Raw genomic sequence first — 23,987 nt, 5'->3', positions numbered from 1 at the left:
TCCTATTTGCAATTGATATGCTCCGTAACATCTTGTATGCTATTGATATGCTCCAATTACTCTATGCTCCATCTGTTATGAACAAAATAAGTTTTGAATGATATGACACAAGATTTTGTATCGAATGAGATGGTATCCTTGAGAATTCTTGTATTCTGCCTTACATTATGAAATCTTACTTGTTTGAAACCGTTCCTTTTGTACTGAATATGCTTTGTCACTTGTTGAGCTATTTTTAGCTCACTCCGTTTTTATGTTAATCTTTCAGGTCGTTGTCACTTTTTAAGATGTTATGAATAGGGCTGAGGCAGTGGAGAGCTATTCAGAATTATGGGCAAGTCTTGTTGGTTATTATATTATTGTTATATAAGTATATTTTGTATGTAATGAAATGTTGTCGATAAATCGAAATGGATATATTGTGTAAAAGTGTTAGAAGATCTCTCTTATTTAGAATTTCAGAATGTTAATTCTAGTTTATGATGATATGAACTTGTGATAAATGATTGGAGTTATGATTATATAAATTGCATAGCTTGTGGATTTATAAATGTTGTTCATGTTTGTTAAGTTAGCTTGGATTGCCATAAATATGAATTATCGAGTGATGTGATATATGATTATAAACTACACAGGTTTTATAGATATGAATTTGATAGAATGTTTTTCAGTGTCCTCAAATGTTAGTTTGCAAATGGATTGGGTTGTGTTGAAAATTTTAATATCATGGATATGTTGAAGGGGCGTGACAGAGGTGGTATCGGAGCATGATTTGAGGATCACTGAAATATTTGATATGTTGACGTGCAAAATATATTGAGGTCTAGTGAACTATAATGATCAGTGGAAATTTTCTTTGATGTATTTTAGAAATCTAGGATGATGAGGACATTTGGTCCTCCTATTTCATTTGTTTCTAATTAATTAAGGGGAATGAAAGGATTGATCGGGGATATTGAATCAGAGTGGCGTAGCAAAAGCATGATGAACATAATTTCATTGGTGGTAGAAAAATGGATGATGCAAACAGAGAAGATATTTGGTGTACAAAATTGTTTTGATGATCAAAAGATTTCTTTTGCCACCTTATATTGGATGTAGAGGTTGATTATTAATGGGAACAAAGAAAATATTTTTTGAAGATCAATAGAAACAATGATAAGGACAAGTTTATCAATAAAAATATTATTGGAAATGAATCAGAAAGTAATACACAAAAGGGTTAAGACATTTGGATTTGAAATGGGAAGTCACCACAAAAGACTCAATCATGTGTGAATTACAAGTTAAATTATGAAACAAGTTTGTGTTTTTGGGTGACTGTAGTCTATTTTGTTTGTAGAAAGTTGGATCATAAAATAAAAGACTGCCCTTTGAACAATAAGAAAGAGTCACTACCTCATAAATCAATAGCCCATGTCAGAGTGTATGCTATCACTGAATATGATCCTAAAACTTCTGAATTTGTGGTCGAAGGTATTATGCATGTTTATGAAAGAATGCAAATATTTGTTTGACCATGGGTCCTATCTACGATTTGATTCGTAATATTTTGCTTATCACTTGGGCACTCAGCCTAGACCACTGTATTATGTGATATATGTAAATACAATCATTGGAAATTCTTTGATAACAGACTTGAATCTGGTCCTCTTGTTTGATTCTTATTGGAGAACTTGAACTTTTGCTGATTTAGTTCTCCTAGAGATTTGGAGTTGTGATATTATACTTGGTATGGATTGGCTATCTTCATATCATACCAGTATGGATTGGTATATAACAAATAATCACTGTTTATATATTAGATCAGTCCATCTTTTATTTTGAGAGTATTGGACATGATTTATCTCCTTGCCTAATGTATCCTAGGATGACTTGCTAGGATTACCTCCAAACGTGACTTTGTTTTTTATTTGGTCATTGGGACAATCCCAATATCTAAGCCTCTCTATAGAATGACATCATTTAAGTAAGTGGAATTGAAAAAGCAACTACAAGGACTATTAAATAAGGATTTTATTTGGCTTAGTATTTCATCATGGGGTGTTCCGGTGTTGGTTAAAAAGATGGATGGAAAATTGAGGCTTTATATTGATTATAGACAGTTGAATCAGGTGATCATAAAAAAAAACGAGTATTCTCTAACGTGACGACCTGTTTGATTAACTACAGGGTGCACAGGTATTTTCAAAGATTGATTGAAGGTCGGGTTACCATCTATTGAGGATCAAGGAGGAGAATATTTTGGTCACTCTTGGATAATTGTGTAATTGTATTGTATTGATGAAACTATTTGAGAGCAGGAGGAGGAAACAAAGAAATTATAATCCTCATCTTTTCATCGATTGAGCTATGACCAATTTAGAGGACTAAATTTTCTTTTTAGGGGGAGAGAGTGTAATATCCATCACTTTTGAAAATTTATCAATAAGGATTTATATGTAAATTGGAGGACCTATATGTAAATATAAAAATTTCAAGGACTAAACTGTTAAGTTGCGAAAAGAAAAAAATAAAGAAAATAAAAAATTTCGGTTTTATCCCATTGCCTCCGACGCTCTCTGTTTCTCGAGAAACAGAGATGAGAGCGATGGTGCATGGGGAGAAGAAAAGAGGAAGAGGAGGGAGAAGAGAAGAAGAAGAAGAAGAAGAAGAAGAAAGGAGGATAGCTGCGGCAAGGCTACAGCGAGGAGGTGTGTGGCGTTGGGGAGGAAAAGGGAAGTGGAGAAGAAGAGAAGGAGAAGAAGAGGGAAAAGAGAGGGAAGAGGGAGAGGAGCGAGAGTTGGCAGTAGCTAGGGCTGCAGCACCTCTGTTTCCTGCAAGTGGAAACAGAGGAGAGGTGTGGGGCGTTCGAAGAGGAGAAGAAGAAGAAGAGGAAGAGAAGAAGAAGAGGAAGTAGGAGAAGAGGTTGTGACACCTCTGTTTCCTACAGAGGAAACAGAGGAGAGGGTGTGTTTGACGCCGAGGAGGAGGAGGGAAGAAGAAGAGGAGAAGAAGAAGAGAAGGGAAAGGAGGAGCTGCGGCTATGGCGGTGGCAGTTGCAGCTGGAAGAGAATGAGAGGAAGAGAATGTGAGGAAGAAGAGAAGAAGAAGAAAGGAAGGAGAAGGAAGAGGAGAAGGGATAGAAGCAGCTGCAGCTGCGGCTGTGGTAGCTGCAGCTGTGGTAGGGAAAGAGGAAGAGGAAGGAAGAAGGGAAGGAGAGAAGAAGAGAAGGGGAAGAAGGGGCTGTGGCAGCGGCAATGGCGGCAGAGGCAGCGGCAATGGCGGCTGCGGCAGCGGCAATGGTAGCTGCAGCTAGAAGAGAAGAAGGAGTGGAAGATAAGTAGGGGAGGAAGAAGAGGCTGCGGTTGTTGTGGTTGCGGCCATGGCTACGACTGCGACTGCTGCAGTTGTAGCTAGGAAAGAAAAGAAAGGAAATGAGGAAAAAGGGGATGCAGACGGGATTGCGGCCGCGGCGGTAGCGACTGCGTATGCAGCAGTTGTGTATATGAAAGAAGGGGAGGAAGAAGGCAGTGCGGTGGAAAGGGCTGCGACTGTGGCAGCAGCAGCAGCGATGGCTTTGGCAGCTGCATTTGGGAAAGAAAACGAAGGAATGAGAGTAAGAGAGAGCAGGTGGCTATGCCTCTATGTTCTGCATGAGCTGCAGTTGTAGAGGAAAAAGCGAAGACATGCACAAAACGAAACAGGGAGGGGATGGAGGAAAAGTAGAAAAAGGATTCGAGCGTACATCTTCTTTGAATCTTTGGATCAAACCCTTCAAAAGGCAAGTTTCCCGATCGTTTCTCCTTTAATTGTTCTAATCTTTCCTATTGCAAGTGTCCTGATCTTTCCTTACTGCAATTTTATCTTTACATTTGCTTTGAATACGAGGAACTTTGAATTGTTCTAGCCATGCATTTGATATATCTCATGTTTAGACGAAATAATTTGAATCTGTGCAACTTTTGAGATTCTGACCTTTCTACCTTCTTTTGGTTATAACTTAATGTATTAACCTCTGATTTTGAGAATTCTTATTTGATCAGAATATAGACTCATAAACCTTTCTTTTGATAGCTTATTTGAAGAATTCGGAGTAAGTTTGCCTGCCCAAACTTCTGTTTCAACTGAGCCTACAGATTCTGCAAAACAGGGATCGTAATTTATGACCTTTTGATACTGAACTGCCTATAAGTCCCTATTGGAAATGTTGATTTATTCAAAGATTATTTCATTGGAAACTAGACTCGTAGATCATTCTTTAATACCTGGATTGAAAGATTTAGAGTCCAAATGCCTGCCCAGTTTTCTATTGAAATCGACCCTATGAATTATGTAAAATTGAGATTTGTTCTTTGATCTTAGGTTACCAAATCTATTGTAACTCTTTGTTGGAAACATCGATTCATACGAGACTAGTTTTATCTGAAAATAGATTGAAATATCTTTCGACAATAGATTTCTTGAGTATATTGGAGAACGATTGATAGTTTTAATCATTTATTCATTGTGCCACTTGAATTCTGCCATAAATCGAGCTTTGGTCGATTTCGCATATTCTGGTTTCATTCCTATGGAAATTAATTTCATCTAACCTTCTTATTTGAATTAAGCTATATGTGATTGCTTGGAATCCTTGTACACTCTTGCTTTCATTTCCTTTCAAAACTGAATACATTTGTGAAGGATTATGTTTGAATCGTATTGACTCATATAGGCACATGTATATCCCATTGTTCCGCATTTGCTTTCGATATGTGCTTATTCCAGTTTCATTCCTTTGGACATTGAATTCATCTAACCTTCTTATTTGAATTGAGTTATATGTGATTGCTTTGAATCCTTGAATGCTCTTATTTTCATTTTCTTTCAAATCTGAATACATTTGTGAAAGATTATTGCTTATTTCGTATTGACTCGTAAAGGCACATGTACATTTTGTTGTTCCGCGTGTGCTTCCGATATGTGCTATTCATTGTTCATACTATCTTTTTGTACTCTGGTGTTTGTGGGATATTGTGAACCTTTGCTAGAAATGGTGAAGGGAGTTATGCATAGAGCCTATGAAGCTTTGTCGGCCCTTATGACTTCACTCAGACGTGGGTGGATGGAGCTCCCAGACGTGGGAGACCTCCCAAACGTGGGAGATTATGTTTGGTGGTTATTCAGAAATAGGTATACCATATTATGTTATGGTCTCACTTCACCTTCTATATGTTTGATATGGTATCCAGGGCTTTGGTTGTATGTTTCTATACATGCTTTGGATAAGAATGAAATGAATGCAACGTCAATTCGACGTTTGAGCTTCTATTTCATATTCGTTCTTTGAAATTCTCCAAAATGGTCCATACGCCATTGATATGTTCCAAAATGTTTCATTTATTATTGATTTGCTCCGAAACATTTCATACGCCTTTGATATGCTCCGAAATGTTTCATTTGCTATTGTTATGTTCCGAAATGTTCCGTTTGTCATTGATATGCTCCAGAACATTTCATACGCTATTGGTATGCTCCAATTACTCTGTGCTCCTTTTGCTATGAACAAATATGTTCTGAAATATCCTATTTTCAATTGATATGCTCCGTAACATCTCGTACGCCATTGATATGCTCCAATTACTCTATGCTCCATCCGTTATGAACCAAATAGTTTTCGAATGACTTGACACAAGATTTTGTATCTAATGAGATTGTATCCTTGAGAATTCTTGTATTCTGCCTTGCATTATGAAATCTTACTTTTTGAAACTGTTCCATTTGTTTTGAATATGCTTTGTCACTTGCTAAGTTGTTTTTAGCTCACTTCGTTTTTATGTAAATCTTTCAGGTCGTTGTCACGTTTTGAGATATTTTGAATTGGGCTGAGGCAGTGGAGAGCTATTCAGAATTATGGGCAAGTCTTGTTGGTTATTATGTTATTGTTGTATAAGCATATTTTGTATGTAATGAAATATTGTCGATGAATCGAAATGGATATACTGTGTAAAAGTGTTAGAAGATCTCTCTTATTTGGAATTTCGGAATGTTAAGTCTAGTTTACGATGATTTGAACTTGTAGTAAATGGTTGGAGTTATGATTGTATAAATTACATAGCTTGTGGATTTATAAATGTTGTTCATGTTTGTTAAGTTGGCTTGGATTGCCATAAATATGAATTATCGAGTGATGTGATATATGATTATAAACTGTACAGGTTTTATAGATATGAATTTGATAGAATGTCTTTCAATGTCCTCAAATATTAGTTTGGAAATGGATTGGGTTGTGTTGAAAATTTTAATATCATGGATATTTTGAGGGGCGTGACAGAGGTGGTATCAAAGCATGATTTGAGGATCACTAAAATATTTGATATGTTGACGTGCAAACTATATTGAGGTCTAGTGAACTATAATGACCGATGGAAATTTTCTTTGATGTATTTTAGGAATCTAAGATGATGAGGGTATTTGGTCCTCCTATTTTATTTGTTTCTAATTAATTTAAGGGGAATGAAAGGATTGATCGAGGATATTGAATCAGAGTGGCGCAGCAAAAGCATGATGAACATAATTTCATTGGTGGTAGAAAAATGGATGATGCAAACAGAGTAGATATTTGGTGTACAAAATTGTTCTGATGATCAAACGATTTCTTTTGCCACCTTATATTGGAAGTAGAGGCTAATCATTAATGGGAACAATGAAAAGAATTTTTGAAGATCAGTAGCAAGAATGATAAGGACAAGTTTACCAATAAAAATATGATTAGAAATGAATCAGAAAATAATACACAAAATGGTTAAGACATTTGGATTTGAAATGGGAAGTCACCACAAAAGACTCAATCATGTGTTAATTAAAAGTTAAATTTTGAAACAAGTTTGTGTTTTCGGGTGACTGGAGTCTATTTTGTTTGTAGAAAGTTGGATCATAAAATAAAAGACTGCCCTTTGAACAATAAGAAAGAGTCACTATCTCATAAATCATTAGCCCATGTCAGAGTGTATGCTATCACTGAATATGATCCTAAAACTTCTGAATTTGTGGTCGAAGGTATTATGCATGTTTATGAAAGAATGCAAATATTTGTTTGACCATGGGTCCTATCTACGATTTGATTCGTAATATTTTGCTTATCACTTGGGCACTCTGCCTACACCACTGCATTATGTGATATATGTAAATATAATAATTGGAAATTCTTTGATAACGGACTTGAATCTGGTCATCTTGTTTGATTATTATTGGAGAACTTGAACTTTAGCTTATTTAGTTCTCCTAGAGATTTGGAGTTGTGATATTATACTTGGTATGGATTGGCTATCTTCCTATTATACTAGTATAGATTGGTATATAACAAATGATCACTGTTTATATATTAGATCAGCCCATCTTTTATTTTGAGAGTATTGGACATGATTTATCTCCTTGCGTAATGTATCCTATGTTAGAATCGGAGCGGCACTAAGAGAGGGGGGTGAATTAGTGCAGCGGCTTAAAACGTTGGTTTCTACAAATCTTTCGTACGATAAACATCGGAATCGGAATTGGTTAACTTGAAAGCGTATTCGTAAAGTTGTGTAGTAAATGTAATGAGGAAATAAAGCAAGTAAGAGGGTTTGTAGTAATGTAAATAGCAGTAATGAAATGCAAACCAGAGATTACACCGTTTTTAAAGTGGTTCGGTCAAGTGACCTACATCCACTTATGAGGCCCCTCTTCGATGAGGCTCCCACCTTCCACTAGCAAATCTCTTGAAAGGGAAGGGTAAATAACCCTCTTACAACTTTTACAAGCGGTTCACTCTCTTATAGATTTTCAGCAAGAAAGAAGGAGGTAAACACTAGCAAATTGAAAACAAGAAAGGCAAAGACTCTTCTAAGACTTTTCTCTCAATCACTTGCTGCTCAAAAAGTTGTGTTCTCAGCTAAGACTTGAGGGGTATTTATAGGCCTTAAGAGGATTCAAATTTGGGCTCCAAAAAATTTGAATTCTCTTATGTTCCCGATGCTAGCGGTGCCACCGCCCAGCGCTCAGGTGCTGGACGGTGCAACCGCCCAGCCCAGGAGGTGTCACCGCCCAACTCTCGGGTGCTGGGCGGTGCCACCGCCTGGCTCTCCGATTCACTGGTTTGGCTTAATTTTAGCCCAAACCAAATCTGACTTTGGGCCCAATTGGCCCCTAACCAGGATATAGGATTATCTCTTAATCCTAATCCTAATTATAAGTAAACTACATAACAAAAAAAACATCCTAAGCAAGTTTTCAACCGCGAACGTCGAGTCTTATTCCGGCAAGCTTTCCGACGAACTTCTTCCGACGGACTCCCTGCAAGCTCCCGGTCTTGTGATGACTTTAACGAGTAGCCGAGCCTTCTTGGTGATCTCCGTGAACCTCCGACGATCTCTTCGGCGAACTTCCGAAAATTCCGATAGGTTCCCGATTTCTTCTCGGTTGGTTCCGGTAGCATCTCTGACGATTCTTCGGACTCTTAAACGTCCACCGATCTTGACTCCGGTATTCTTGCTTTGTGTTTTCTGGTTTTCGTAGTTAATCCTACACACTTAACTTAATAATATGGATTAGATCAATTAACCCATCAATTGATTTTATCATCAAAATCCGAGATTCAACAATCTCCCCCTTTTTTATGATGACAATCAATTGATGACGGAGTTAAAAATAACTCCCCCTATCTGTATGCCATATTATGAGAAGATGAAAACACTTGAATTCCATCCATAGAATTCAAGCATAAACCGATAAGTTCTAACCGTAGAACTTATCGTTATTCTCCTTAAGCAATAGTAAATACAAAACTTCGATGAAAATCATTTTCAAGTAGAATGATAAGAGACAATTTTTACTACGATAGGAGATAAAGATTTTCAACATGAATTTCATGATATAAATGTAAGGCAAGCTTTCAATATGATCAATCAATCTTGCGATATTCTCAAGGATTTTGCAAGGCATTTTGCAAGGCATATAAGACATTCATATCACACATACTTTTGAAATTCATATAAGTCATGCTATCAAAATGGTACAAGTCATCACTTTTCTCCCCCTTTGTCATCAACAAAAAGGGAATGAGACTTGAAGAATATAACTTGTGATTATAATATCAGGAATTCAGCATTGATCATACGAAAATCCATCATCCAAAATTGAGTATGCTAAAATATTTACGCAGAGTTCACCTAAAGGAAAATTCAGCATTCATCCATTTTATCAAATCTCTTCTTTCTATAAATAACACAAATTGTAGGTGTGCAAGGAAGAGATTGTGATTAAAAAATATCAAGCAGTAACTCCAATAAGTCAAGATCATAATTCGAATACAAACTCATTTAAATTTACATCGTCAACTTGAAACTCATAATTAAGCCATCAAAATCAATTTCGAGATTCATAAAATATCATAAAATCATTAATCTTGATCAGATGGGAGCGGTGTTTGACTCAAGATAGGATAAGATAATTTAACATGTCATTTAGAATCGAAAGAGAAGGATCAGATTCATCGAGGAACAGAGAGAGGATGAAAAACTTTACGGAAAATCCATCCAAACAAGTTATTTTTAGGGACAATTTAACATACCTAATTCCCTTCTAATGAATTCAAATTGGTCTCGTTCAAAGCTTTTGTAAATATATCTGCTAATTGATGCTTTGTGTCAATGAATTCTAGAACAACATCATTGTTAAGGACATGATCGCGTATGAAATGATGCCTAACGTCGATGTGCTTAGTTCTAGAGTTCTTAATTGGATTTTTAGTAAGACATATGGCACTAGTATTATCCCATTTTATGGGAATGTTTTTAAAGTGAATTCCATAGCCTTCTAATGTATTTTTCATCCAAATAACTTGTGCACAACATGCACTTGCAGCAATGTATTCGGCTTCCGCCGTAGATAGTGCAACTGAATTTTGTTTCTTGGAAGTCCAAGAAACAAGTGCATGTCCTAAAAATTGGCATGTTCTGGATGTACTTTTTCTATCTATCCTGCATCCGCCAAAATCGACATCTGCATAAGCTATTAGATTGAATTTTTCAGATTTTGGTTACCACAATCCTAAATTTGGAGTTCCTTTAAGATACCTAAATATTCTTTTAACACTCTTAAGATGAGATAATTTAGGATTAGATTGAAACCTAGTGCAAAGTCCTACACTAAACATAATATCTGGTCTAGTCGCGGTGAGGTAGAGTAAACTACCTATCATCCCCCTATATATTTTTTGATCGAAATTTTCACTATTTTTATCCATATCTAACTTAGTCATAGTACTCATAGGGGTGTTTATTGCTTTTGAATTACCCATGTTAAATCGTTTTAACAATTCTAATGTATATTTGGATTGGTTAAGAAATATACCATCACTAAGTTGTTTGATTTGTAATACTAAAAAGAAAGTTAATTCACTCAATCATTTGGCAAATGATTCACATAGTGATTCATCCGAAGAGCCAAAAATAATATCGTCAACATAAATTTGCACAATAAGGAAATTATTTTCAAAATGTTTAATAAACAATGTAGTATCAACCTTGCCTTTGGTAAAATTATTTAAAATAAGAAAGGAACTAAGCCTTTCATACCAAGCTCTAGGAGCTTGTTTCAAGCCATAGAGAGCTTTAGTCAATTTGAATACATGATTAGGAAGAAGAGAATTTTCAAATCCGGGAGGTTGTTCGACATATACTTCTTCGGAAATAAAACCATTCAAGAAAGCACTTTTGACATCCATTTGAAATAGTTTAAAATTATTACTACTAGCATAGGCAAGGAGCATCCTTATGGCTTCTAATCGAGCCACGGGAGCGAAGGTTTCTTCGTAATCGATACCTTCTTCTTGGTTGAAACCTTTGGCCACTAATCTAGCCTTGTTTTTAACCACGATACCATTTTCGTCTTGCTTGTTTCTAAAGACCCATTTAGTACAAATGACTAAATGGTCACTAGGTCTAGGAACAAGCTTCCATACCTTATTCCTCTAAAATTGATTCAATTCCTCTTGCATTGCAATAACCCAAAAATCATCTTTTATGGCCTCGTTAATGCATTTCGGTTCAATTTGAGAAAGGAATGCGGCATTAGCACAAAAATTCTTGAAAGAGGAACGAGTTTGAACCCCTTTTGATGTATCTCCTATAATTAGCTCCTTTGGATGAGCATATATATACTTCCATTCCTTGGGTAAGGAAATTTCGGAAAAGGTGCATCCAAGTTGCTATTTTGAGGAGGAGGTTCATTTAAATTCAAATTATCAAAACCAAGATCATCATCAAAATCATTTTTCTTTAAATTAGAAATTTCATTAAAAACTACATGAATAGACTCTTCTATTACTAACGTTCTTTTGTTAAAAACCCGAAAAGCCTTAGAAACGGAAGAGTAACCAAGAAAGATGCCTTCATCGGATTTAGCATCAAATCCTAAGACATCCCTTTCATTCAAAATAAAGTATTTACAATCGAAAACTTTAAAATAGGAAATATTTGGTATTTTGTTATTCCACAATTCATAGGGAGTTTTTTATAAGGATGGTCTTATTAGGACTCTATTCATGATGTAGCAAGCCGTATTTACGGCTTCGGCCCAAAAATACTTAGGTAAACTATGTTCATTTAACATAGTTCTTGCCATTTCTTGTAGGTTTCTATTTTTTCTTTCAACTAGTCCATTTTGTTGGGGATTTCTTGGAATGGAGAAGTTGTGATTATATCCATTAACTTCACAAAAATTTTGAAAGTCACGGTTTTGAAATTCGCCACCATGATCACTCCGAATTGATGAAATCATGAAACGTTTTTCGTTTTGAGTGAGTTTACAAAATTTAGAGAAGCACTTGAAGCAATCACTTTTGTGGACTAAGAAATAGGTCCAAGTGTACCTAGTATAGTCATCCACAATTACAAACGCATATTTGCTTCCTCCTAGACTTGTTGTGTCAATTGGTCCGAATAAGTCCAAATGGATCAATTGTAGTGGTCTAGTGGTGCTAATTTGATTTTTTGATTTGAAACTAGTTTTTATTTGTTTACCTAGTTGACATGCATCATATACTTTGTCCTTAGTAAACTTCATATTTGGAATACCTCGTACTAATTCTCTAGATGAGATCTTAGATATTAGTTTCATGCTTGCATGGCCTAGTCTCCTATGCCAAAGCCAAGCATCATCGTTTAGAGCGGAGAAGCACATTTCATTACTTAGTTCATCAAGGTTGATGGTGTAGACATTATTTTGTTTTAATGCAATCATAGTCAAGTTATTGTTTGGTTTTTCGATAATACACATATTTGATTCGAATCTAACGATATAACCTTTATCGCATAGTTGACTAATACTCAAGAGATTATGTTTCAATCCATCAACTAGTAAAACATCATGAATAGAAAAACTAAATTTGTTACCAATAGTTCCCCTGCCAATGATTTTGCCTTTGTTGTTGTCTCCGAAGGTGACGTACCCTTCTTCTTTGCTAATGAGCATAGAGAAATGAGATGGATCTCCAGTCATATGTCTTGAATATCCACTATCGAGATACCATCTCTTGCTCCTAGCTTGTGGGTTTGTGTACAAAAGAGGATAACTTTTAGGTACCCATATGATTTTGGGTGCCTCAAAAATTGATCCACTAACTTTGTTATTTATTATTGAATCCTTTATAGTTCCTTTAGGAACCCATATTAATTTTTGTGAACTAATTTTCCTAAATGGACATTTGTAGGCAATATGTCCAGATTTGCAACAGAAGTTGCATTTCATATAAGAGGAAACATGTAATGTAGGTCCTTTTATGAAAGTAGTAGGATTTTGATGTAATCCTTTTACAAATCCAATTCCATTTCTATTTGCGACGTGACCCTTGTGTGCAAGGATCATATCTAATCCTTTGCTACCAACCTTAAACTTGTTTAAGGTTTCTTTAAGAAGCAAATTGTTATTTTTTATTGCTTCTAAATGCTCACACTTAGAGCATGGAGGAGTTTGAAGACTATCCAACTTATCTTGTAGCAAAGCATGCTCTTTCTTTAAGATACTTAACTTCTTGCTAACAGTTCTACATTCATCAAATAATTAATGAAAAGTGATAGAGAGTTCTTCAAAAGATAAATCTTCATTAAATAAATCACATACCTCTTCTCCTAAAGCCATTAGCGCGTAATGAGCAACTTGCTCGGTGTTGGACTCCTCTTCTTCGGACGCGCTTGAATCATCCCATGTTGCCTTGAGCGCCTTCTTCTTTGATGTTCTCTTTTTGGCTCGAGGACAATCGTTCTTGTAGTGTCCCGGTTTTTTGCATTCATAGCAAATCACTTGTCCTTCTTTTGTTCGAATTTATTTTTTGTATTATTTTTAAATTTATTCTTTCTTAAATATTTTTTAAATTTTTGAGTCAAAAGTGCAATGTCATTGTCACTGTCCTCATCACTTGATGTTCCTTTCAAGTGGTCTTCTTGTGATTTGAGTGCCATATCATTCCTGTTCTTTGGAAGGGGGTTCTCGAGCTCGTCATGAGCTTGACATGTCATTTTGTAGGTCATTAGAGACCCAATGAGTTCTTCAAGAGGGAATGCTTTAAGGTCTTTGGCCTCTTGAATGGCCATAACTTTTGGATCCTAACTTTTAGGGAGGGATCTTAAAATTTTAGTTACTAGTTCAAAGTTAGTAAAATCTTTACCAAGAGCTTTGAGTCCATTGATGACATCCGTAAACCGGGTGTACATGTCTCCGATGGACTCACTTGGTTTCATTCAGAAAAGTTCGTAAGAGTGCACAAGGATGTTGATTTTGGACTCTTTCACTCGGCTAGTGCCTTCATGAGTGACCTCAAGAGTTCTCCAAATATCAAAAGCCGAATCACAAATTGAAACACGATTAAATTCATTTTTGTCTAGTGCACAAAACAAGGCATTCATAGTCTTTGCATTTAAAGCAAAAACCTTCTTCTCCGATTCATTTCATTCGCTTATCGGAAGAGAAGATTTTTGAAATATGTTTTCAACAATAGTCCAAAGCTCGAAATCCATAGAACTGAGGAAGATCCTCATCCAAGTCTTCCAATAAGTATAATCCGACCCATTAAACAAGGGTGGACGTGTGATAGAATGACCCTCATGCATGCCGGAGTAAGCCATCTCTCTTGGGTATTAAACCAAATATGAGAGTGAACCTTGCTCTGATACCAATTGTTAGGATCGGAGCGGCACTAAGAGGGGTGGGGTGAATTAGTGCAGTAGCTTAAAACGTTGGTTTCGACAAATCTTTCGTACGATAAAAATCGGAATCGGAAGTGCTTAACTTGAAAGCGTATTCGCAAAGTTGTGGAGTAAATGTAATGAGGAAATAAAGCAAGTAAGAGGGTTTGCAGTAATGTAAATAGCAGTAATGAAATGCAAACTAGAGATTATGCCATTTTTAAAGTGGTTCGGTCAAGTGACCTACATCCACTTGCGAGGCCCCTCTTCGATGAGGCTCCCACCTTCCACTAGCAAATCTCTTGAAAGGGAAGGGTAAATACCCCTCTTACAACTTTTACAAGCGTTTCACTCTCTTACAGATTTTCAGCAAGAAAGAAGGAGGTGAACACTAGCAAATTGAAAACAAGAAAGACAAAGACTCTTCTAAGACTTTTCTCTCAATCACTTGCTGCTCAAAAAGTTGTGTTCTCAGCTGAGACTTGAGGGGTATTTATAGGCCTCAAGAGGATTCAAATTTGGGCTCCAAAAAATTTGAATTCTCTTATGTTCCCGATGCTGGCAGTGCCACCGCCCAGCGCTCGGGTGCTGGATGGTGCAACCGCCTAGCCCAGGAGGTGTCATCGCCCAGCTCTCGGGTGCTGGGCGGTGCCACCGCTTAGCTCTCCGATTCACTAGTTTGGCTTAATTTTAACCCAAACCAAATCTGACTTTGGGCCCAGTTGGCCCCTAACCAGGATATATGATTATCTCTTAATCCTAATCCTAATTACAAGTGAATTACATAACAAAAAAAAAATCCTAAGCAAGTTTTCAACTACGAACGTCGAGTCTTGTTCCGGCGAGCTTTCCGACGAACTTCTTCCGACGGACTCCCTGCAAGCTCCCGGTCTTGTGATGACTTTAACGAGTAGCCGAGCCTTCTCGGTGATCACCGTGAACCTCCGACGATCTCTTCGGCGAACTTCCAAAAATTCTGATAGGTTCCCGATTTCTTCTCGGTTGGTTCCGGTAGCATCTCTGACGATTCTTCGGACTCTTAAACGTCCATCGATCTTGAGTCCGGTATTCTTGCTTTGTGTTTTCTTGTTATCGTAGTTAATCTTACACACTTAACTCAATAATATGGATTAGATCAATTAACACATCAATTGATTTTATCATCAAAATCCGAGATTCAACATCCTAGGATGACTTGCTTGGATTACCTCCAAATGTGACATTGTTTTTTATTTGGTCCTTGGGACAATCTCAATATCTAAGCCTCTCTATAGAATGACATCATTTAAGTAAGTGGAATTGAAAAAGCAACTACAAGGACTATTAAATAAGGATTTTATTTGGCTTAATATTTCATCATGGGGTGTTCCGGTGTTGGTTAAAAAGATAGATGTAACATTCAGGCTTTATATTGATTATAGACAGTTGAATCAGGTGATCATAAAAAAAAACGAGTATTCTATAAAGTTACGACTTGTTTGATTAACTACAGGGTGCACAGGTATTTTCAAAGATTGATTGAAGGTCGGGTTACCATCTATTTAGGATCAATGAGGAGAATATTTTGGTCACTCTTGTATAATTGTGTAATTGCATTGTATTGATGAAAGTATTTGAGAGCAGGAGGAGGAAACAAAGAAATCATAATCCTTATCTTTTCATCGATTGAGCTATAACCAATTTAGAGGACTAAATTTTCTTTTAAGGGGGAGAGAGTGTAATATCCATCACTTTTGAAAATTTATCAATAAAGATTTATATGTAAATTGGAGGACCTATATGTAAATATAGAAATTTCAAGGACTAAATTGTTATGTTGCGAAAAGAAAAAAATAAAGAAAATCAAAATTTTTGATTTTATCCCACTGTCTCCGACGCTCTCTGTTTCTCGAGAAACAGAGAGAGGAGCGATGGGGCGTGGGGAGAAAAAGAGAGGAAGAGGAGGGAGAAGAGAAGATGAAGAAGAGAGGAGGATAGCTGCGGCAAGGAGGTGTGTGGCGTTGGGGAGGAAAAGGGAAGAGGAGAAGAAGAGAAGGAGAAGAAGAGGGAAAAGAGAGGGAAGAGGGCGAGGAGCGAGAGGTGGCAGCAGCTTGGGCTGCAGCACCTCTGTTTCCTGCAGGTGGAAACAGAGGAGAGGTGTGGGGCTTTCGAAGAGGAGAAGAAGAAGAAGAGGAAGAGAAGAAGAAGAGGAAGCAGGAGAAGAGGTTGTGACACCTCTGTTTCCTCTGTGAAGAAGAGGAAGCAGGTGAAGAGGTTTTGACACCTTTGTTTCCTACAGAGGAAACAGAGGAGAGGGTGTGTTTGACGCCGGGGAGGAGGAGGGAAGAAGAAGAGGAGAAGAAGATGAGAATAAGAAGAAGAGAAGGGAAAGGAGGAGTTGCGGTCGTGGCAGCTGCAGCTAGAAGAGAAGGAGAGGAAGAAAAGGTGAGGAAGAAGAGAAGAAGAAGAAAGGAAGGAGAAGGAAGAGGAGAAGGGAAAGAAGCAGCTGCGGCTGCGGCTGTGGCAGCTGCAGTTGTGGCAGGGAAAGAGGAAGAGGAAGGAAGAAGGGAAGGAGAGGAAGAAGAGAAGGGGAAGAAGGGGTTGTGGCTGCGGCGATGGTAGCTGCAGCTGGAAGAGAAGATGGAGAGGAAGATAAGTTGGGGAGGAAGAAGAGGCTGCGGTTGTTGTGGTTGCGGCCATGGCTGCGACTGCGACTGCTGCAGTTGCAGCTAGGAAAGAAAAGAAAGGAAAGGGGGAAAAAGGGGATGCGGACGGGATTGCGCCCGCGGTAGTAGCGAATGCGTATGCAGCAGCTGTGTATGTGAAAGAAGGCGAGGAAGAAGGCTGTGCGGTGGAAAGGGCTGCGACTGTGGCAGTAGTAGCAGCGGTGGCTATGGCAGCTGCGTTTGGGAAAGAAAACGAAGGAATGAGAGTAAGAGAGAGCAGGTAACTATGCCTCTATGTTCTGCATGAGCTACAGTTGTAGAGGAAAAAGAGAAGACGTGCACAAAATGAAACAAGGAGGGGATGGAGGAAAAGTAGAAAAAGGATTCGAGCGTACACCTTCGAATCTTTGGATCAAACCCTTCGAAAGGCAAGTTTCCCGATCGTTTCTCCTTTAATTGTTCTAATCTTTCCTATTCCAAGTGTCCTGATCTTTCCTTACTACAATTTCATCTCTACATTTGCTTTGAATACGAGGAACTTTGAATTGTTCTAGCCTTGCATTTGATATATCTCCTGTTTAGACGAAACGATTCGAATATGTGTAACTTCTGAGATTCTGACCTTTCTACCTTTTTACGGTTATAACTTCATGTATTAACCTATGATTTTGACAAATCTTATTTAATCAGAATATAGACTCATAAATCTTTCTTTTGATAGCTTATTTTAATAATTCAGAGTAAGTTTGCCTGCCCAAACTTTTGTTTCAAATGAGCCTACAGATTCTGCAAAACTGGGATCGTAATTTATGACCTTTTGATACTGAACTGCCTATAAGTCCCTATTGGAAATGTTGATTTATTCAAAGCTTATTTCATTGGAAAGTAGACTCATAGATCTTTCTTTGATACCTGGATTGAAAGATTTAGAGTCCAAATGCCTACCCAGTTTTATGTTGAAACCGACCCTGTGAATTATGTAAAATTGAGATTTGTTCTTTGATCTTGGGTTACCAAATCTATTGTAACTCTTTGTTGGAAACTTCGATTCATACGAGACTTGTTTTATCTGAAAATAGATTAGAATATCTTTCCACAATAGCTTTCTTGAGTATATTGGAGCACGATTGATAGTTTGAATCATTTATTCAATGTGCCTCTTGAATTATGCCAGAAATCGAGCTTTGGTCGATTTCGCATATTCTGGTTTCATTCCTTTGGAAATTGATTTCATCTAACCTTCTTATTTGAATTAAGCTATATGTGATTGCTTGGAGTTCTTGTACACTCTTGCTTTTATTTCCTTTCAAATCTTAATACATTTGTGAAGGATTATGTTTGCATCGTATTGACTCATATATGCACATGTATATCCCATTGTTCCGCATTTGCTTTCGATATGTGCCTATTCCAGTTTCATTCTTTTGGACATTGAATTCATCTAACCTTCTTATTTGAATTGAGTTATATGTGATTGCTTTGAATCCTTGAATGCTCTTATTTTCATTTCCTGTCAAATCTGAATACAATTGTGAAAGCTTATTGCTTATTTCGTATTGACTCGTAAAGACACATGTACGTTTTGTTGGTCCGCGTGTACTTCCGATATATGCTATTCATTATTCATACTATCTTTTTGTGCTATGGTGTTTGTGGGATATTGTGAACCTTTGCCAGAAATGGTGAAGGGAGTTATGCATAGAGCCTGTGATGCTCTGTCGGCCCTTATGACTTCACTCAGACGTGGGTGGATGGAGCTCCCAAACGTAGGAGACCTCCCAGACGTGGAAGATTATGTTTGGTGGTCATTCAGAATTGGATGTACCATATTATGTTATGGTCCCATTTCACCTTCTATATGTTTGATATGGTATCCAGAGCTTTGGTTATATGTTTCTATACATGCTTTGGATAAGAATGAAATGAATGCAACGTCAATTCGACGTTTGAGCTTCTATTTCGTATTCGTTCTTTGAAATTCTCCGAAATGGTCCAAACGCCATTGAAATGTTCCAAAATGTTTCATTTATTATTGATATGCTCCGAAAAATTTCATACGCCTTTGATATGCTCTGAAATGTTTCATTTGCTATTGTTATGTTCCGAAATGTTCCATTTGTCATTGATATGCTCCAGAACATTTCATACGCTATTGGTATGCTCCAATTACTCTGTTCTCCATTTGTTATGAACAGATATGTTCTAAAATGTCCTATTTGCAATTGATATGCTCCGTAACATCTCGTACGCTATTGATATGCTCCAATTACTCTATGCTCCATCTGTTATGAACCAATTAGGTTTTGAATGACATGACACAATATTTTGTATCTAATAAGATGGTATCCTTGAGAATTCTTGTATTCTGCCTTGCATTATGAAATCTTACTTGTTTGAAACCATTCATTTTCTTCTGAATATGCTTTGTCACTTGCTGAGCTGTTTTTAGCTCACTCCGTTGTTATGTAAATCTTTTAGGTCGTTGTCACTTTTTGAGATGTTTTGAATTGGGCTGAGGTGTCACGCCCCTCAAAATATCACTGATATTAAAATTTTCAACACAAACTAATCCAGGATCAAAACACACATTTGAGGACACTGAAAAACATTCTATCAAATTCACATCTATAAAACATGTGCAGTTTATAATCATATATCACATCACTCGATAATTCATATTTATGGCAATCCAAGCCAACTTAACAAACATGAACAACATTTATAAATCCATAAACTATGTAATTTATACAATCATAACTCCAACCATTTACCACAAGTTCATATCATCGTAAACTAGACTTAACATTCCGAAATTCCAAATAAGAGAGATCTTCTAACACTTTTACAATGGATATCCATTTCGGTTCATCGACAATATTTCATTACATACAAAATATGCTTATACAATAATAACATAATAACCAACAAGACTTGCCCATAATTCAGAATAGCTCTCCACTGCCTCAGCCCAATTCAAACATCTTAAAGAGTGACAAGCTAACCTGAAAAATTTATATAACAACGGAGTGAGCTAAAAACAGCTCAACAAGTAACAAAGCATATATAACATGAGAAGGGACAGTTTCAAACAAACAAGATATCACAATGCATGACAGAATCCAAGAGATTCAAGGATATCATCTCATTAGATACAGAATCGCAAATGTCATTTCATTCATAACATATTTGGTTCATAACAAATGGAGCATAGAGTAATTGGAGCATATCAATAGCGTATGAAATGTTCCGGAGCATATCAACAACATATGGAACATTTCGAAGCATAACAATAGGAAATGAAACATTTCGGAGCATATCAAAGGCGTATGAAATGTTTCGGAGCTTATCAATAACAAATGGGACATTTCGAAACATATCAATGGCATATAGACCATTTCGGAGCATTTCAGTAACGAAGACGAAACGGAAGCTCAAACGTCGAATTTCACGTTGCATTCATATCATTCGTATCCAAAGCACGTATAGAAACACATAACCAAAGCTCTGGATACCATATCAAACATATAGAAGGTGAAGTAGGACCACAACATAATATGGTACATCCATTTCTGAATGACCACCAAACATAAGTCTCCCACGTTTGGGAGGTCCATCCACCCACGTCTGAGTGAAATCATAGGGGCCGGCAGAGCATCTCAGGCTCTATGCATAACTCCCTTCACCATTTCTGGCGAAGGTTCACAATATCCCACAAACACCAGAGTACAAAAGTATAGTATGAACAATGAATAGCACATATCAGAAGTGTTGAATCTCGTATTTTGATGATGAAACTACTTGATATATGTTTATGATTTAATTTGCGTTTTGAGTGATGCAGGATGCCTCGATCAGGATGAGACAATTAAAGCAGGAAAATCATGTTGGGCCGGAGGACCATGTTAGAAGATTGGACGTCGGGCCGGTGGATCGGTCGATGTATCGACAGAAGGCTTCGGGCTGTGGATTCGGGCATCGGGACAAGGAGAACGGATATTGCGCCAAGGACATCGGAGTTGCGGAGACAACTGGCCGATTGGGCAATAGGCTGCAAGAGAGGACGATGCGCCGAAGAATCGGACGAAGCGTCGAGAGACCAATGACATGCCGGACAACGTGATTAATGCTTAGGATTAATTGTCTCGATCGAAGTTTTTGTTTTACATGTGCAGGATTAACAACGATGAAAGTAAGACATGTAGCTGGAGTTGCGCTGGAGTCAAGACTATGATCACGTTGGGAGTTCGAGAGTTCGACGAAAGTTCGGACGGTCGTCGGAGGTTTTGCGGGAAGAAATCCGAGAAGTCCAGAAGCTTGCCAAAGAAGCTCGTCGGAACTCGCCAAGATCAAATCGTGAAGTCTAGGAGCTTGCCGGGTGTCCGCAGAATGGATTTCGAGAGTTTGTCGGAAGACCGCCGGAAGTTCACCGGAAGACCGCCGGAAGTTCACTAGAAGCTCACCGGAAGAAGTCTTGACTTGTGGACTTTGTAATAGCTTAAGAAATGTCTTTAAATTTGTAGTTAGCACGTTAATTAGGATTAGGATTAGGTGTTAATCTTATAACCCGGTTAGGGGCCAATTAGGCCCGAATTCGGACTAGTTTGGGCCAAGTTTGGAGCCCAACCAATGATCTGAAATAGTGCCAAGAGGTGCAACCGCCCAGGCCAGGAGGTAGCACTGCCTGGGCTAAGTCTCCCAGCGAGGCTGGGCGGTGCAACCGCCCCAGCCAGGAGGTGGCACCGCCTGGGATCAGTCTCCAAGCGAGACTGGGCGGTGCAACCTCTCCTGACAGGAGGTGGCACCGCCTGAGCTCAGTCTTCGAGCTTTGGCAAGCGGTGCAACCGCCCTAGTCAGGAGGTGCAACCGCCCTTGACAGAGGTGGCACCGCCAAGAGGCTCAGTCTTCGAGCTTTGCCAGGCGGTGCAACCGCCCTAGTCTGGAGGTGCAACCGCCTGATCCCGGAATTTCGGGAATTGACAGTTTTGAGCTCCAAATTTGAACTGGGTTGGGGCCTATAAATACCCCACCCATTCAGCACTGAAAGAGTAAGAACATACACCGAAATCTTGATCCTTTCTGTGATTCTGAGAGCTCAAAATTATTGTAAAGGCCAAAAGTTCTTCTCCCTCTATTCTTCCAAGTTCTGAGTTGTAAAGAGAGGAGAGAAAATTTCTGTAAGGGTTGTCTCCTAAGCCCGTCAAAAGGAGTGAAACTGTACAAGGGTGGTTGGCCTTCGCCTATTGAAGGAAGGCCTCTAGTTGACGTCGGTGACCTCGTCGGTGGAGGAAGCCAAAAGTGGAGTAGGTCAAGATTGACCGAACCACTCTAAATCTTGGTTTGCATTTACTTTGAGCATTTTATCCTTACTGCAAACCTCCTTAATAGCTTACTGCCCTCTGCACTTTTAACGAACGAGTTTCTAAGTTCAGAGCTTTCCGAATATGCGTTTAGATGTAAATCGGCTTTTTCGTACGATCATCATATTTCAGTTTACGTTTACGTTTAGACTTCAATCATAACTGCAAACTGCCTTCTGCGCATTTATAAAACATATCTCAAAGTTCAGTATCTTCAGAATCGGCATTTAGACGTAAACTGGTTTTATCGTACGAACGTTGCTTTTTAGTTTGCGCTTGCATTCTGATTTCCATCATAAACTGTAAACTACCTTCATAGATCTACTTTAACGTCATCTCACTTAATCTTAAGTTAAAGTAATCTTAGAATCGGCTTTTACATCGAAATCATTTTTATCGAACGAACGCAGCTTTCGGTTTTAATCGTCGAAAGATTTCCGCTGCACTAATTAACCCCCCCCCCCCTCTTAGTGCTCTTGATCCTAACAATTGGTATCAGAGCCCAGTTTTTCTTATTTCGGATTTACACCCGAGAGAAATGGCTCTTCGTGGCTTTCAAGAGGGCTTTTCGGTTTTTCGTCTACCGTTGTTTAACGGATTGGACAACACCTATTGGAAGACCCGAATGAGGATCTTTCTTATTTCTATAGATGTTGAACTTTGGAATCTTGTCGAAAACAGTTTTTCGAAGTCTTCTCTTCCAATGATCGAATGGTCGGATTTGGAGAAGAAGCATTTTTCTTTAAACGCAAAGGCTATGAATGCCTTATTTTGCGCTTTGGAAAAAAATGAGTTCAATCGGGTTTCTTTGTGCGAAACGACTTTCGATATTTGGCGCACTCTTAAAATCACGCACGAGGGAACTAGTAGAGTCAAAGATTCGAAAGCTAATATTTTACTGCATGATTTCGAGCTTGTTCAAAGGAAGCCAAGCGAAACCATTGGTGACATGTACACCCGTTTTACGGATGTCGTCAATGGTTTAAGAGCTCTTGGCAAATATTTTTTGAATTCTAAACTTGTGAACAAGATTTTACGTTCTCTTTGTAAGAAGTGGGATTCAAAAGTAATGGCTTTACAAGAAACAAAAAATTTAAATATTTTTCCACTTGAAGAACTAATTGGTTCATTGATCACATATGAAATGACGTGCAATGCACGTGAAGAACTTGAGAACCACCTTCCAAAGAACAGGAAGGATTTGGGACATAGAACATTTGAAGACCACTCGAGCATAAACTCTAGAGATGGTGAACTTAAACTACAAATGAAACAAAAATTAAAAAGTAAAAAGAACGGAACTACTTGCTTTGAATGCAAGAAGAAGAACAAAAATTGGGAAGAATCGAGCTCCTCCGAAGATGAGGAGAAAATCAACAAAGGCGAGGTGGCAAACTACGCCTTTACGCCTTTCGACGTTGAGGTAATCAAAATGCCTTTAATTTACTTTGAAATTACATGATGCTTTTCATAAAGCATTTTTCTTTTTTATTTAATTTTCTTGAAAATTGCATGTTTAATAATTTTATAATGAAAATACAAACAATTAGGAATCATGCTTATGATTCTAGTAATTTTGAAAATAATCATGAAAATTGCATGTTTATGATAAACAAAATGATTTTGATTAAAAATACCTTATGAAATCATGCTATATGTGGTTGAGAAGTAATAATGTGTATCATGTTGATTTCCATTGTTATTTCTCGATTTTGAGTATATGAAATCATGTTTAATTTGAAGTTATGATTAATGAGTATATATTTTTGAAATTATGATGATTCTTGATATTTATGGATTAT

This window comes from Musa acuminata, chromosome BXJ3-5, assembly GCF_036884655.1.
Source record: "Musa acuminata AAA Group cultivar baxijiao chromosome BXJ3-5, Cavendish_Baxijiao_AAA, whole genome shotgun sequence".
In the NCBI taxonomy this organism is placed as follows: Eukaryota; Viridiplantae; Streptophyta; class Magnoliopsida; order Zingiberales; family Musaceae; genus Musa; species Musa acuminata.
Note: the sequence above shows the minus strand (reverse complement) of the source record.